Consider the following 13,223-nt stretch of genomic DNA (forward strand, 5'->3'; position numbering starts at 1 on the left):
GATGTAACCCCAAACTAAAAACAAAATAAGTTCTAAATTTCAAAGAATATGATGTTAATAGATATGATAAATAGATAAATACGGACAATCTTAATACCCATTAAACATGACACAACTATGTTTTCTGTTAATGCCAATTAGGCCTGTCCCACATATTCCCACATAAGTCTATCATAACATTCAATAACATAAACATTGAATTTAATGGAAAAATACAATGCGTTCCACCTAATTTGCAGCGCATTATTCATTCATTCCCTTTAATTTCCCACACACACCTATGATACTGGATTTCATTGACATATTTAATCGGGGACAGGTTAACGTTTTCACGTACAATGCATGCATCTAATTCATTCACCTAAATGTAAATTCCTAGGCCTACAACCAAGAGATTTCTGATAGATCATATAGGCCTATGCTGTCTTGTTCGAGTTATGAATCCTCTGTTGTATCTAGCACTACCAATTGTGGGCAGAGCATTCTCATAGTGGTGCTGAAACCGAGGCTGCAACGTCATGCAAAACTCAAAACCTCACCCTGACGAGCGAACCAGCATAGGGAGAGGCACAGCCAGATTGGAGCAGCAGAGGATAACTGTAAGTAATGGACCTTTACCATTTCGTTTGAATTGTTAATTGTGTCGCTACCACATTTATGTTGTGTGAAAGATCATCGGAGGACTCCCGAGAATGACCGAGGTTGATGAATTGTACATGCATATCGCCCGCGACTAACTGTCTGCCAGCAAAACCAGAAACCGGCTCTGAAATGCACAACACACGGCTTGCGGAAGAGCAGGTCAAATGTCTAGAATATGGCGGAGCATGAGTGAAACAATTCAACTCCTTACATTTACCAGACTCTATGTAATACCAAGCAACCACTATGGTGATCGTGGAGCTCTTGGTGTTTTAGGCGAAATGTTGCCGTCTTTTCTCTCGGTGGCGTATATAAAGAATGGCGTTTGATTCTAGCCTGCCTGTCTGTCTGTGTGACTGGAAGTTATAGCGGAAATGGAAAAGTTGTACGAATGTGTAGTTAAAAGAAAGCCGAATTGTTTGTCACACATTGTTCCGACTGGTATTCATAGATGGATTGTTTTGTTATCCAACAAAGCTGTGTGCTTTTGGATATACGGACAGTTTTCAAGAGTAGTAGCCTACAATTCGCCCAAAACACGTCTATGTAGCTATAAGTCTCGCAGTTTGTTCTTGATGCGAGTGATTATGGGCCCCGCCTAGTTTGCTACTGTGTCGAACACTAGAGGACAACTAGTTTCCTCTTCACAGAAAGATTTAAGTTACATTTGGTAGAAATATATTATTAGCTATAGGCTAATCATATTTGAAAGTGCTTTTGGTGTAATTTAACTACTTGTGTATGCCATATTTACTTCACCAAGAGAGAAGAATTGTCGTCGGCATATGTTGTAACGTTAGGTGTCACCGAACCAAACGATCGGTCGTGTTGTAGCATTTAGACGATCGAAGTGTCCGGACTGTGAAGTAAATGGTTTTCGTTTTTATCTTCGATTTCATCATCATAAGACGATGATCCGACAAGAGGGCTAACTAATGTTAAATGCAGCCATCCTGGCGTTCATCGCCCGGGGTGTCTGATGGCGAGTTTCAGATAAGTGCGTTTGCAAGAGGATGTGAAACTCAGATGTCCCGATAGGGCGTTGAGCAGAGGAAGGGCTAGATCTTGTTGCATGTGTCCTTTCAATTCTAATCCCTTCTTACCCCTTCGTTCTAGGCAAAATCGTTTCCAAATCTATCTGAAATCTGAAAATAATGTGGTTGTGAAGTACGTACTCTACTTTTGACAATATAGCTATAAGTGGACTAGACTAGAGGGAGAAAGTCAAGCTATTGGGTAGGCCTATATATGGAAGTTGAATCTTTGAATAATGCACCACAGACGATGCTTTAATGGGCAAGATACCGCTGTATGCTACATGTTCCCCACATAGACTATCTGACTGCACAGAGGCCATATGCTTCCTGTGACAAAGGAGAAACATGGCACCATTCTGATGTGCTGTAGACACACACTTTTCCATTAACTTGATTCTGTTTGTTCAAGAGAAGGAGTGGTTCTCACCCAACTCTCATTCTCCCAGATAGGGCTGTTTACTCTGCCCGATCTTGTGACATGGCTAAACACAACAGCAAAGTAGAACCCAGGAACAGAACAGTTGGTTTCAACAGTGGCCTTCTTGCATAGGCCATACCCACTGCGTTCCCAATGATACAAGTTTGAATTGAAATCCCCGGTGCTAATTTAAGGTACTAGTTCTAGTTGTAGCAACTCTACTCATACTGGGCATTGCCAAGGGACATCAGGGTGGACAGAGGTGTGGGGTCTGGCCATGGTGACCTGGCTGACTCCAGTGGTGGTGTCCCCTCTCAGGACGGCCCGTATTTTGCCTGCAGTAGGGGAAGGAACTGAAGTGATAGTGTGTCCTCTTGGGCCCGCTGGAATGCAGCTTTGTGTTCGCTGCCATCCCCCTGCACACAAAAAAGGAGCGAAAAAGAAACGTGTTGTCTGGGTCCTGCAAGGGTCTGTGGCGTGGTGTAGAGGATAATGGGCGTTCTAAAAAGGCATTTAGTCATAGGCGATTGTTGCCTTTCAGCAGTTGTTTTTGCCAGCGTCTGTAGATCAATCAGACTTGGGGAGTGTGTGCTAAATTGCTTTCGCAAAATCAAGGCCGAGGCTGGACGTGTTCAGCCACATCGGGGCCCAATCGGGGTCAGAATCAGCCAATAGGGGCCACCTTTGGAAGAGGGGGAACCCCAAATTATTTGGGTTTGTAGAAAGGGAACTTCGCTGCGTTCAGATCTCAATTCAGCACAGCAACAGAGAGGAGGTGGTTCTTTTTATTTTTTACTCTGGGATCGAACGAGAGAATTGATAGACAGACACTGATAGAAAAACTACTTCTAGCAAAAACCTACCTCAGGCTGCCGTGAGCCAGATTCTCTGGGATCCCATTGGAGACCAACAAAGGCCTCCGAGGACTGGACAGGGGAGGTGAGTTAGAGGAAGAGCGCGGCATAGCGCAGGGTGGTGGAGGGAAAGGGACATTTGTGTCCATCTCTGCGTGCTGGTTGGCCCACTTCCTCCTGTGGGCCAAAGGGGCTTGTGAAACACCGTGGCCCTGTCACGCTTTCCTTCCTCCTTGTGCCGCAAGTGCTGTAGCAGGGCTCCGCAGACTGACCCGGGTTCAGTTTCTGCACTGTGAAGGCCCTTTCACGCCAAGAACGAAATATCCGTTCGAGATTTTGTTCAATTATTTCGTCCAAAACTTCAGACTTGGTGTGAAAGGGCCTTAACAGTGGGCGTTGCCACTGACTACAGCCTATTCTTTGATGTTTCCTTGAGGTTGGCTCCATAAAGGAGGAAAGGAATTGAAACCTTTCGCCGTCTTAATGAAACTCTGTGGGAGTTGATGAGCACTGGGCGTGGTACCCCATGCCTGCTCCCTTATGGATCTGTCAGCGCTGTCTGCTGATATCCCAGCATGGCTTGTTGTCGGCCCACACGCCTGGTTTGATTGCTCATAAAAACAAATGGCACGTTTTTATCCCGAAACCCATTTCCTTAGTGAGCTACTCGCATCATTGTTCGCAGCAAGCATACAAGCCATTGAGGCTATTTCTAATCTAACCTATCACAATGAGGAAGTTTTGGGGAGTTTTTTTTTCCTTTTCAGGCAACACGCTAGTTAAATATCTCCAGATATAGCCAAACCCACTCCCACTCGGTGGTAAAAGGCCAGTATTTCTTTATGGACCTTATTCGACAACCCAAAAGATATTACGAATGCAAATCCCATATTCAAATGAGTCTCTTATATTGCTCCTTTTTTTAAAGCTTTAGAAATAAACCAGCTTGGCATCGGCTATAAGTCAGGGGGCCATGGCGGCAGTGGTTGCGGTAGTGATGGTGGCTATCAGTGTTTGCGCACAGAACGCCCCCTTGCCTGCAGGCCTGCTTGTGTTGTTAGTTTGTCAGCTGAGGAGTCCAGAGGCCGTAAAGCTAAGTGGATGTCCATCACGACGCCTGTTGCTCCTTTGCCTTCATGCTAATCTGGCGGTGTGCCAGCTGTTTCTCTCGCCCGCTTTAAGCCTCTTATGGTGGCCACGACTGGGCTGGGTGCTGTGGCATCGACGCCACCACTGTTATTTGCTTTGGGCTAATAAAGTGTGTGTGTGTGTGTGTGTGTGTGAGTACAATGGGGAGGAGGGACATGTTTTTAATGTTACACAATCGGCCTGGATATCTCCCTCCAAAAAGTAATAATATGTGTTGTGTCTGTGATCTCGTTGTGGTTGGTGTGTGTGTGCGCGTGTGTAATCTTTTTCGCCTTTAAGTGGGTGTTATGTGGGTGAAGTGCCGTCTGCCGAACACCAAATCCGCTGTTCGTATCTCACAGTTTGGCCTTGTGTAGTTTTCACTTTGCTGCGATACTGAGCAAGCCGGTGTGAAAGGCCTCTGTAGCCCCTGTGCGCTGCAGGCCCTCACGCTTCTCCCCCAGTCTCTGGGAGAACGAGCTGGAAGACTGGTCGAAAGGCTCCATTATGTGCCGTTTCTGGTCTTTGTGATTAATGTGAGGCCTTATGTCTGTTAATTGCCTTGTAGGTAACAAGCTTGACCTTTTGTGGCAGCGTATTGGTTTTTAAATGGTTTGGTAGGCGGCTTTGACATCGCGTGAAATACCACCATGATGCAATGGTAATCTGAAGGGCCAGAAGGCCCACGTTTTGTGGGGAGAGAGGAGCTGGGAATGGCTGAGACTATGCTGCCCTCCACACCCAGGATGATTAGTTACTCCTCTCCGGAAACAGATTAGTGTGTGTGTGTGTGTGTGTGTGTGTGTGTGTGTGTGTGTGTGTGTGTGGAGGGGGCTCCTAGTTCCTGCCGCCTTTAGCCTCCGGATCTCTATCAGGTGTCAGCAACCCCCCCACCCCCAGCTTAGGCTATTGATTGTTCAGTATCATGGGATTGCTCAGCATCATTTAGTAGCTAAAACAAGAGCAGGACACTTTAAACTGCATCTGCACTCCCTTGTCTGGCGCTAGTAAGGTTTTATTTGAGTTTCTGTGTGTGTGTGTGTGTGTGGGGGGGGGGGTTCTTATAGTACCTGGTTGTTTTGGTGTTGTGTGTGTGTGTGTGTGTGTGTGTTTTAACATGGCTTGTGAGGTGTAGTGTTTCGCATCTGTTTCCTGGTTGCTACAGTCACTTTTTTTGTCCTTCTCCTTTACCGTCTGCCACTCGGCACAGCATGGATCAGAGAGTTTTTAATAGTCAAGGGGCACGTGTGTGTGTGAGTGTACACCCGCCTCTGTCTGTGTGTGTGTGTGTGCATACACGTGCATGCATGTGTAAATGGAGGCATATTTAGCATTTTAAAGGCCGGCCCTCCTCATCCAAGGCCTTTTGAGGCAATGAGCCTGTGCTGTCCCCAGCAGCAGAAAGCTGAGATGTCTGGACACACAATGAGACGGATCATGTGAGCTCCTCTCACCACGCAGCCTGTATGAGGCACTGTGTCCACTGTGTCCAGTTTAGTTTAGTGACAACGCTAGGTAAGTTAACTCAGGGCGGGGGGTGGTAAACCTCAGAATCAAAGAGTCCTACAGCCTTTTTAACTCTTAACAAGATGACGGTATAGGACTCTTCTATTAGGAGTTGTACAACTGACTCTGAGTTGAGCTGCCCAGGTTTACTTTGCTGTGTTTGTTGTGTGCTGTGTAGATTAGTTGATCTCCTTGCAGAATGACCTTAGCGTTAACTGATCAGGCCAGGTGCTTAAGCGAAGTCATTTTTTCTGTCTTGCTTTCCCAGCGATTTAAAAAATAATACCCCCAAACCCAAAGAGTTATTTTGTCTCTGTGTCTGTGTCTGTCTCTGTCGCTGCTTGTGCGACTGTCTGTCTGTTTGTGTGTGTGTACTTGGAGCTCTGATCTTCACAGCAGCTGATCACCCTTTCATTCGTCCATTTTCTCTCTCTCTCTCTCTCTCTCTCTCCCTCTCTCCACTCTCTCCCTCCTCCACTCTCTCCTCCTCCTCTCCTCTCCTTAGCTCAGCTGTGTTGTGTTGTGTGTAAATGCGTGAAGTGCTGGTAACCGCAGGGTGATGTTATCGTCACGCTTGATAAGGTGCCCGGCTGCCCCCCCCCGCAGCAGAGAGCAAGGGCCAGCAAACAGTCAAGCAGCTACAGGGAGGAGAGAGAGAGAAAGAAAATAAATCCACCATCCACCTCTTCCTCCTCTCCTCATTTCTCCTCTTCTCTTGTGTCCATGTCTTCCTTGTCCACTCTTTTCTCTTCTCCGCACGTCCCGGTCTTCGTCATTCATCTCCTCTGTCCACTCTTTTCTCTTCTCCGCACGTCCCGGTCTTCGTCATTCATCTCCTCCTCTGTCCCCTACTCTCTTTTGGTCTCCAACAATGTCCTGTCCACCTTTCAGTTCCCACCCGCCTGCGATGTCTGTCCGTTTCTTCCACTTCCTGCTCTCAGTTCTTCTGCTCTTTTCTGTCCACCTTTCCTTGACCATCCCCCACTTCTTCTCCTTCTCCTCTCTCTTCCTGTGTGTGTGTGTGTATGTGTTTATGTGTGTGTGTGTGTGTGTGTGTGTTTTGAGTCCTGGCGTTGATGACCGGTGTGCTGATTACAGCTCTGTCCTCCGGAGTCCTGTGGTGAACCAAAGGGTTTCAGGCTGGAGTCTGGCACCTGTGTGTGTGTGTGTGTGTGTGTGTGTGAGTCTGCTTGTGAACTGTGTGTGTGTGTGTGTGAGAGAGAGAGTCTGCTTGTGAACTGTGTGTGTGTGTGAGAGAGAGAGTCTGCTTGTGAACTGTGTGTGTGTGAGAGAGAGTCTGCTTGTGAACTGTGTGTGTGAGAGCGAGTCTGCTTGTGAACTGTGTGTGTGTGTGTGTGTGTGTGTGTGTGTGTGTGTGTGTGTGTGTGTTGTTTGTAAACTGTGTGAGTTGGTGTAAATAACAGGGCAGCAGCACAGCTCGTGCTCTTATTACTGGACCGTGTTGCCTCTTAAAAGCCACTCTTACCTGGAGCAGTACAGACGACACGGCATGGAGACCGAGATGGAGGAGAGAAAAATGGAGAGAGAGAGAGAGAGAGAGAGAGATGCTAATCAGCTAGCGTACGTGAGAAGAGGCTGCCATGCTGAAGGCTGTTTTCTGTGTGTGTGTTAGCATGTGCATTAACATGCATAGAGCACCACTCCAGCGCTTGTTTTGTGCTGTTTATTTTTACTAACAGCTGTCTGATTGTGGAGAGAGATGAACTAGCCCAAACTAGGGATGTAACGATTACCGGTATAATGGTAAACCACGATAAAAATGTTGACTATAATAATTACCGTTTTCATTTCAAACATCATGATTATCACTGTTGATTACCGCGGTGTGGAAACCGTGTGTTTAATCCTTCCAAGCTTCATCCGAGCATGCTTTTGACATACAGTAGGCCTGGTACAATGGAACAAAACTGGTACCCTACTGATTCTGTTGTCTAATTGATGGCTTTAACTACGATTCGGATTAGGCTACATCTGATTTTAAAAGGCGGAACTTTTTCACCACAAAATGTGCACTGTATCATGTAGCCACTCTGCGTCTTTTTATGTTCGTGTCCACATTAAATCCATTCCACTCACGTTATCAGGAGAATACAGTAGCCTAAAGTTTTATTTTGAACGCTTACTTCGGTCTCACTCATTGCATCCAAATAACAGAAATAGCAAACTCCAAGTTATGGTAGGGTAAGTTAAGCTATAAGCACATAGCCAAACATGAAGAAAAAAGTGAACGGGACACTTTTTGAAACTATTTCAGCTTGTGTAGGCCTATCAGTGCTTTCTGAACATATTGAACACACTTTTAGAAATACCGTGGTCGTACCGAAAACCGTGATATTTTGGTCACTATAACCGTGAGGTTACATTTTTATACCGTTACATCCCTAAGCCAAACTAATGTGTCGTTACATCCCTAAGCCAAACTAATGTGTCGTTACATCCCTAAGCCAAACTAATGTGTCGTTTGGCTGGTCTTTCATTGACTTCTGTTAGGATGTTGGGTATAATCTGACACACTCGGTTACGTCTGCCTGTGCTGCCAAATGAGAGTGTTGTTTTTTTCTTCTTCAACCTTTCCTCTCCCATCCCCTGCTGATGGCGTTTGATGGAAATGTGATTGACAGGAAGTGGAGCTTAGCAACAGGGATCTTTGCAGCTCCTGGATACCAGCTGATTACTCTGATTCCACCTTAATGGCGACTAACCTCTACCTTTTAGCATATATTTTAACCTCTCTACCTTTTAGTATATTTTAACTTCTATACCGTTTAGCATATATTTTAACCTCTATACCTTTTAGCATATATTTTAACCTCTATACCTTTTAGCATATATTTGAACCCCTATACCTTTTAGCATGTATTTTAACCTCTATACCTTGTGACACTGCCACATTAGTTTAGGTGCCATTACTTAAAATTAAGTATTATATATGTCTGTAGGTCTCATATAATATCAGTGTGATATGAATATGTACTTATTTATATGTATTTATCATGCTTTATTTCCACTGTGTATGATGGTATGGATATGGGTGATTTGTATGTGGACACTGTCACCGCGCACTCAAACTTATATAGTGGGGGCAGTCTGAAGAGAGTAGCAAGTCTGTGTGAGGTTTTTGAATGTGTGGCGCTAGTACTCAGTGCTGTAGCTAAAAGTATTGTAAACTGTTTCTTTTAATGGGTAAATAGAAAGAAAGTATCCCTACGGTGGAAATGGACTTTATATAAGTTAAACGCCGCTTGTAGTGTGTGGAAGACCAGCGCGTTACCAAAAAGAGGACGCGTCAAGAAAGCCTTTGCAGTCGGCTGGCTGGATTTATTCACCGGAGTTGGTGAGACCGATTGTTTTTCTATTTTGCGTGGTATAACTGCAAGCCGATCGTTTTTTCCCTTTATTGTGGATTAACATTTTTGTTTACGTCGCGGGACAATTCGCTGGTAGCGGCCTTCTCGTTTCCTTGTTGGGATTATACAGACTCTTGCAGGCGTCCTGGCAAAGGACAGGATATCTTTCGCTTAGTTTGGACTTCTAGGTTTATTTTCGGGACTAAAACAAAGGACATTGAAATAATTTGGGGTTGTGTGGGTCATTTAATGTGTGAAAATATAAAGCGCTATACTGTGCGCGATTCTGGTTTATTGTTTGGTGCGTGTTTTCCTTTACTGCAGGTAAACTGAAGATACCGTTGTCAATGCTATAGTTTTGATTAAGTGTCGGATGCACTCCGATTTGTACATTGTTTCATGCATCTCGTAACGAACTGACAGTGTTTATTGTTAATCTGCTTAATCTTTCAAAAGAACCCCTTGTGCATTTTAGTTAACACAGCCAAAGGTAAAAGGTTGATTGTTACAACCTTCTTATTTGTGTAATGTTTCTTATTTCCGTAAATTTAGATTTATTTTGGCAGAGGGGAACCTCTGTATATCTCCTCTGTGGCAGTTACTGCTGCTGCTGCTGCTGCTGTTGATGATGCTGTTGTTGATGTTGACTTGGTCACTGTTCCAGTCTCTGACTGACACACTGGTGTGTGTGTGTTGCTGTGTCTTTGTGGTAATTCAGTAATGTAACACTACAAACCTCTCAGTGGCCTAACTAAAGAAGACACTTAGAAAAAATGCACGTAGACAGCTTCGGGTACTGTTTGCGTCACACTAGCCTTTTGGTAGGGTCTCAATGTCATTTCACACACGCGCACACACACACACACACACACACACAGAGTCAAGCAAATGTACTCACAAACACAGACACACAACAACCACTGGAGTGATCTGACTCCAGGCAAAATCCTGCATTAGTCCAGTGTGTGAGGGAGAGGGAGGGAGACAGCGATAAAGTGAGTTCAGTGGAAGACAGTTCTGTGGCGGAAAAGGCTTTTTGAGCGTGCTCACATCACAATCATGTTCACCGAGTTGAGACTCAGCTCGCGCCCGAGGAAGAGAGAGCCCATCACAGACACCTCTGATTGGTCCGTTGACTGTGCTGACCAGGGGGGACATGGGAAACGGGCCCTCCGTATGAGGGATGACTCTGCCATGGCCCTGAGATCTAGGCTGCTGACCTGTCCTATCGTATCCTGTTTTTCTTAGACACACACACACACACACAAACCTATAGTATGCACACAGGTGCTCATTAGACATTCCTGCAGTGCTTGACGTGAGCTGTCTTGCTTAAAGAAACAACATGGCTGCTACGGCGTGTCGGGAAGCAGAGTTTATTTCCATAAGCGGTGCTAAAAGGCCATCCACATATGGCCGACTCTGGCATGAGAGCGAAAGTGAAAGTAAATATAAACACTTCAAAGGTCTCCCCCCAATACACAAAATTTGACACACACACACACACACACACACACACACACACACACACACACACACACACACACGTGTCTACCACCTTGATGAGAGGAAATCAACAACAGTATCCACTGGAATTCTCTGTGTGTTTGAGTGAGCAAGTGAGTGCCTACACACACTGTGTGTTTTATGGGGTCATGGGAGAAGATCTGAGGCCGCAGAGTTGACATTTACAGACGGCGCCATAAAAGTAACATATTGCAGTGTGAGAGACAGAGGAAGAGAGAGAATGAGGGGGGGAATAAAAGAAGGAAAAGAGTGCAAGCAAATGAGTGGGAAGTGACTGGGAGAATTTGAGGGGAGCTGGACTTAAGTGCGTGTGTGTAAGTGTCTGCGTCAAGTGGAGTGTTCTTGGTCAAGGTGGCCACTCCTCTCAGTCAGCTTCATCTCCTCTGACCACTTCACTGGGACTGTGTGTGTGTATGTGCACTCCTGTCCTGTCCTCACCTCGTTCACCTACCTCAGAAATCCAGAAGCTCTTACAGAGCCGGCCTTAGAGTGAGGCCAGGCATCAGTGTAGACAAGGTTTGTGTGTGTGTGTGTCTGTTTTTGTTCATATTTGTCTGTGTACGTGCGTGGTTGAAGAACTTGGAAAAGCGTGTGTGTGTGAGCTCTTTTGTCTGAGGAGTTCAGTTGTGTTATTTTGCTGTGTATGTGCTCTTTTCCATCAACCAAGTTCAAGTTCATGCTCCAGATGTTGAGCTGTTCAGACCCTTTTGACCAATAACAAATCGGTTCGGAATCTGAAAAGTTGGAACCAAAAGAAAAAAATAGTTTGTGAACCTGGAGTGGATGTGTCAGTTTACAGTGACAGTTGTGTGTCTCTGAACTAAAAGCATGAGTTTTCCCTCCTTAGCAACCATTGCCACAAGTAAACAAAAACGAGTTAGCTAGCATGACACAGTTAAGCTAGTGAAGTCATTTTGATGAACAAACATCACTGTCATATTGTCTCCTGTGTATCTGCTGTTTATGCAACACCCTCTGTTGATGACACATTCTGCTTCTGTTCTAAACTGGTGGACATGCGGGCTGGTTCACTAGATAACACCAAGCTACAAAGAGTTCTGAATGGAACCGGTTCAAGAACCCGTTCTCTGTTGGTCCAAAAACAGTGCGTGTGTGTGTGAGAGAGTGTGTGAGACTGCAAGAGTGAGAGAGATTCAGCTTGACCTCTCCCATAGAAGCACTCTAGGACTTTGTATGAATGCCAGCTTTCATCCATCAGCTGGTGTGTGTGTGTGTGTGTGTGTGTGTGTGGGGGGCCAATACACACGTCTTTGCTTGAACTTGCTCTCCACTTAATCATTTATTAACCCTATTTTTCTGAGATATCCCTAGAGGAATATGCGCGTGTGTGTGTGTTGTGTGGGCGCTTTGACTCACGCTCTGCCTCCTCTGTCGAAATATTTAGCTGTTTTTCCCCTGGGTGACACCAACGGGAGTCTGAACAAGACTGCGCCCTGCTCACCCCCTGCTGTCATAACACACACACGGAGGAGTGGGGGAGGAAGGAGGATGACGACAACCATCTCTCTCTCTCTCTCTCTCTCTCTCTCTCTCTCTCTCTCTCTCTCTCTCTCTCTCTCTCTCTCTCTCTCTCTCTCTCTCTCTCTCTCTCTCTCTCTCTCTCTTAAATGTTTATTAGTAGACAAGCAGATAATTGACAGATTAGTTCATCAGTACTTGTTCCAAAACAATGTTCATCTAATTCAGTGCTTTGTGGGATGAGCAGGTGTCTTTCTCTCTCCTTCTCTCGTTCTTCATTCTTGTGCAACATGTTGATTTGTGTGTGTGTGTGAGGCTGTAACCTATTGTGGCAAGCATTCATGATTAGCCTTTGATTACCGGGTGTCCTGGGAGCATAAAGGAGATCGATTCATTTTCTTAGTTTTGCGGGTGGCGTAATTAGCCCCATGATTTATGCTTTATGACGCTTGGGCTAGTCGGCTAATCTGCTGAGGAGAGCAGAAGCTGGTTGATTAGTCTGGTCTTGATTTGTGCAGTTGCTTTTGCCTGCAGGTCACATGTTTGAAATGTTTGAACCTGGTGATGTGTGTATGTTTTGAGATTAATTGGGCTTTGTGTTAAGTGTGTGTGTGTGTGTGTGTGTGTGTGTGTGCGTGTGTGTTATGCAGTTCCTTTGTGTTCTCAGCATTATCTGCTGTACTGGTTTTTGAGTTGAACCAGGCGAGACCCAGGCGCAGTGATGTTTACTCTGGACCAGTCCCAGCCAATATCTAATGCACCGCCTGCTCAGCTAAAACACACACACACACTCGCGCACAGCGCTGAATACCAGACCGGGCTTTGTCAGCGTTTGCTGCCTTTTCTCTCTCTCTCTCTCTCTCTCTCTCTCTCTCTCTCTCTCTCTCTCTCTCTCTCTCTCCTCTCTCTCTCTCTCTCTCTCTCTCTCTCTCTCTAAAACTCACGTCTGTCTGCCCCCCCCGCTCCCTGTCTCTCCCTGTCGATGCGGACGTCTGATGGGTAAAAAATAGAGTCGTCGTCCTAAAGCCCTGCCGCCCAGGCCGTCTCTGTCTGAGTCAGAGATGGAGGCCTGAGCCCGGCCAATCAAAACAGGCTCCCATAACACCCACTCAGTGAGTCCGGCCAATCACAACTGGCTCCCATCACACCCACTCAGTGCTCTGACCGGGCCCATCTAAAACACCACAAGCCCTGTGCACCCACTGTCTGCGTCTGCTGCTAAACTCACCGGTCTGTTCACCTGGACCACTCACCTGTCTGTTCA

General features: G+C 45.8%; 1 protein-coding gene across 1 annotated transcript in view; it reads left to right on the forward strand.

The window, feature by feature from the left end:
• Window positions 1–463: 463 nt before the first annotated feature.
• rap1b (RAP1B, member of RAS oncogene family) overlaps window positions 464–13,223 on the forward strand; it is a 61,356-nt gene continuing 48,596 nt past the window's right edge. Inside the window, exon 1 of the mRNA XM_042080081.1 lies at window positions 464–599. The gene's annotated coding sequence lies outside the window, so the exon portion shown is untranslated. The remainder of the gene's footprint in view (window positions 600–13,223) is intronic.

This window comes from Alosa sapidissima, chromosome 23 (genome assembly GCF_018492685.1).
Source record: "Alosa sapidissima isolate fAloSap1 chromosome 23, fAloSap1.pri, whole genome shotgun sequence".
Classification (NCBI taxonomy): Eukaryota; Metazoa; Chordata; class Actinopteri; order Clupeiformes; family Clupeidae; genus Alosa; species Alosa sapidissima.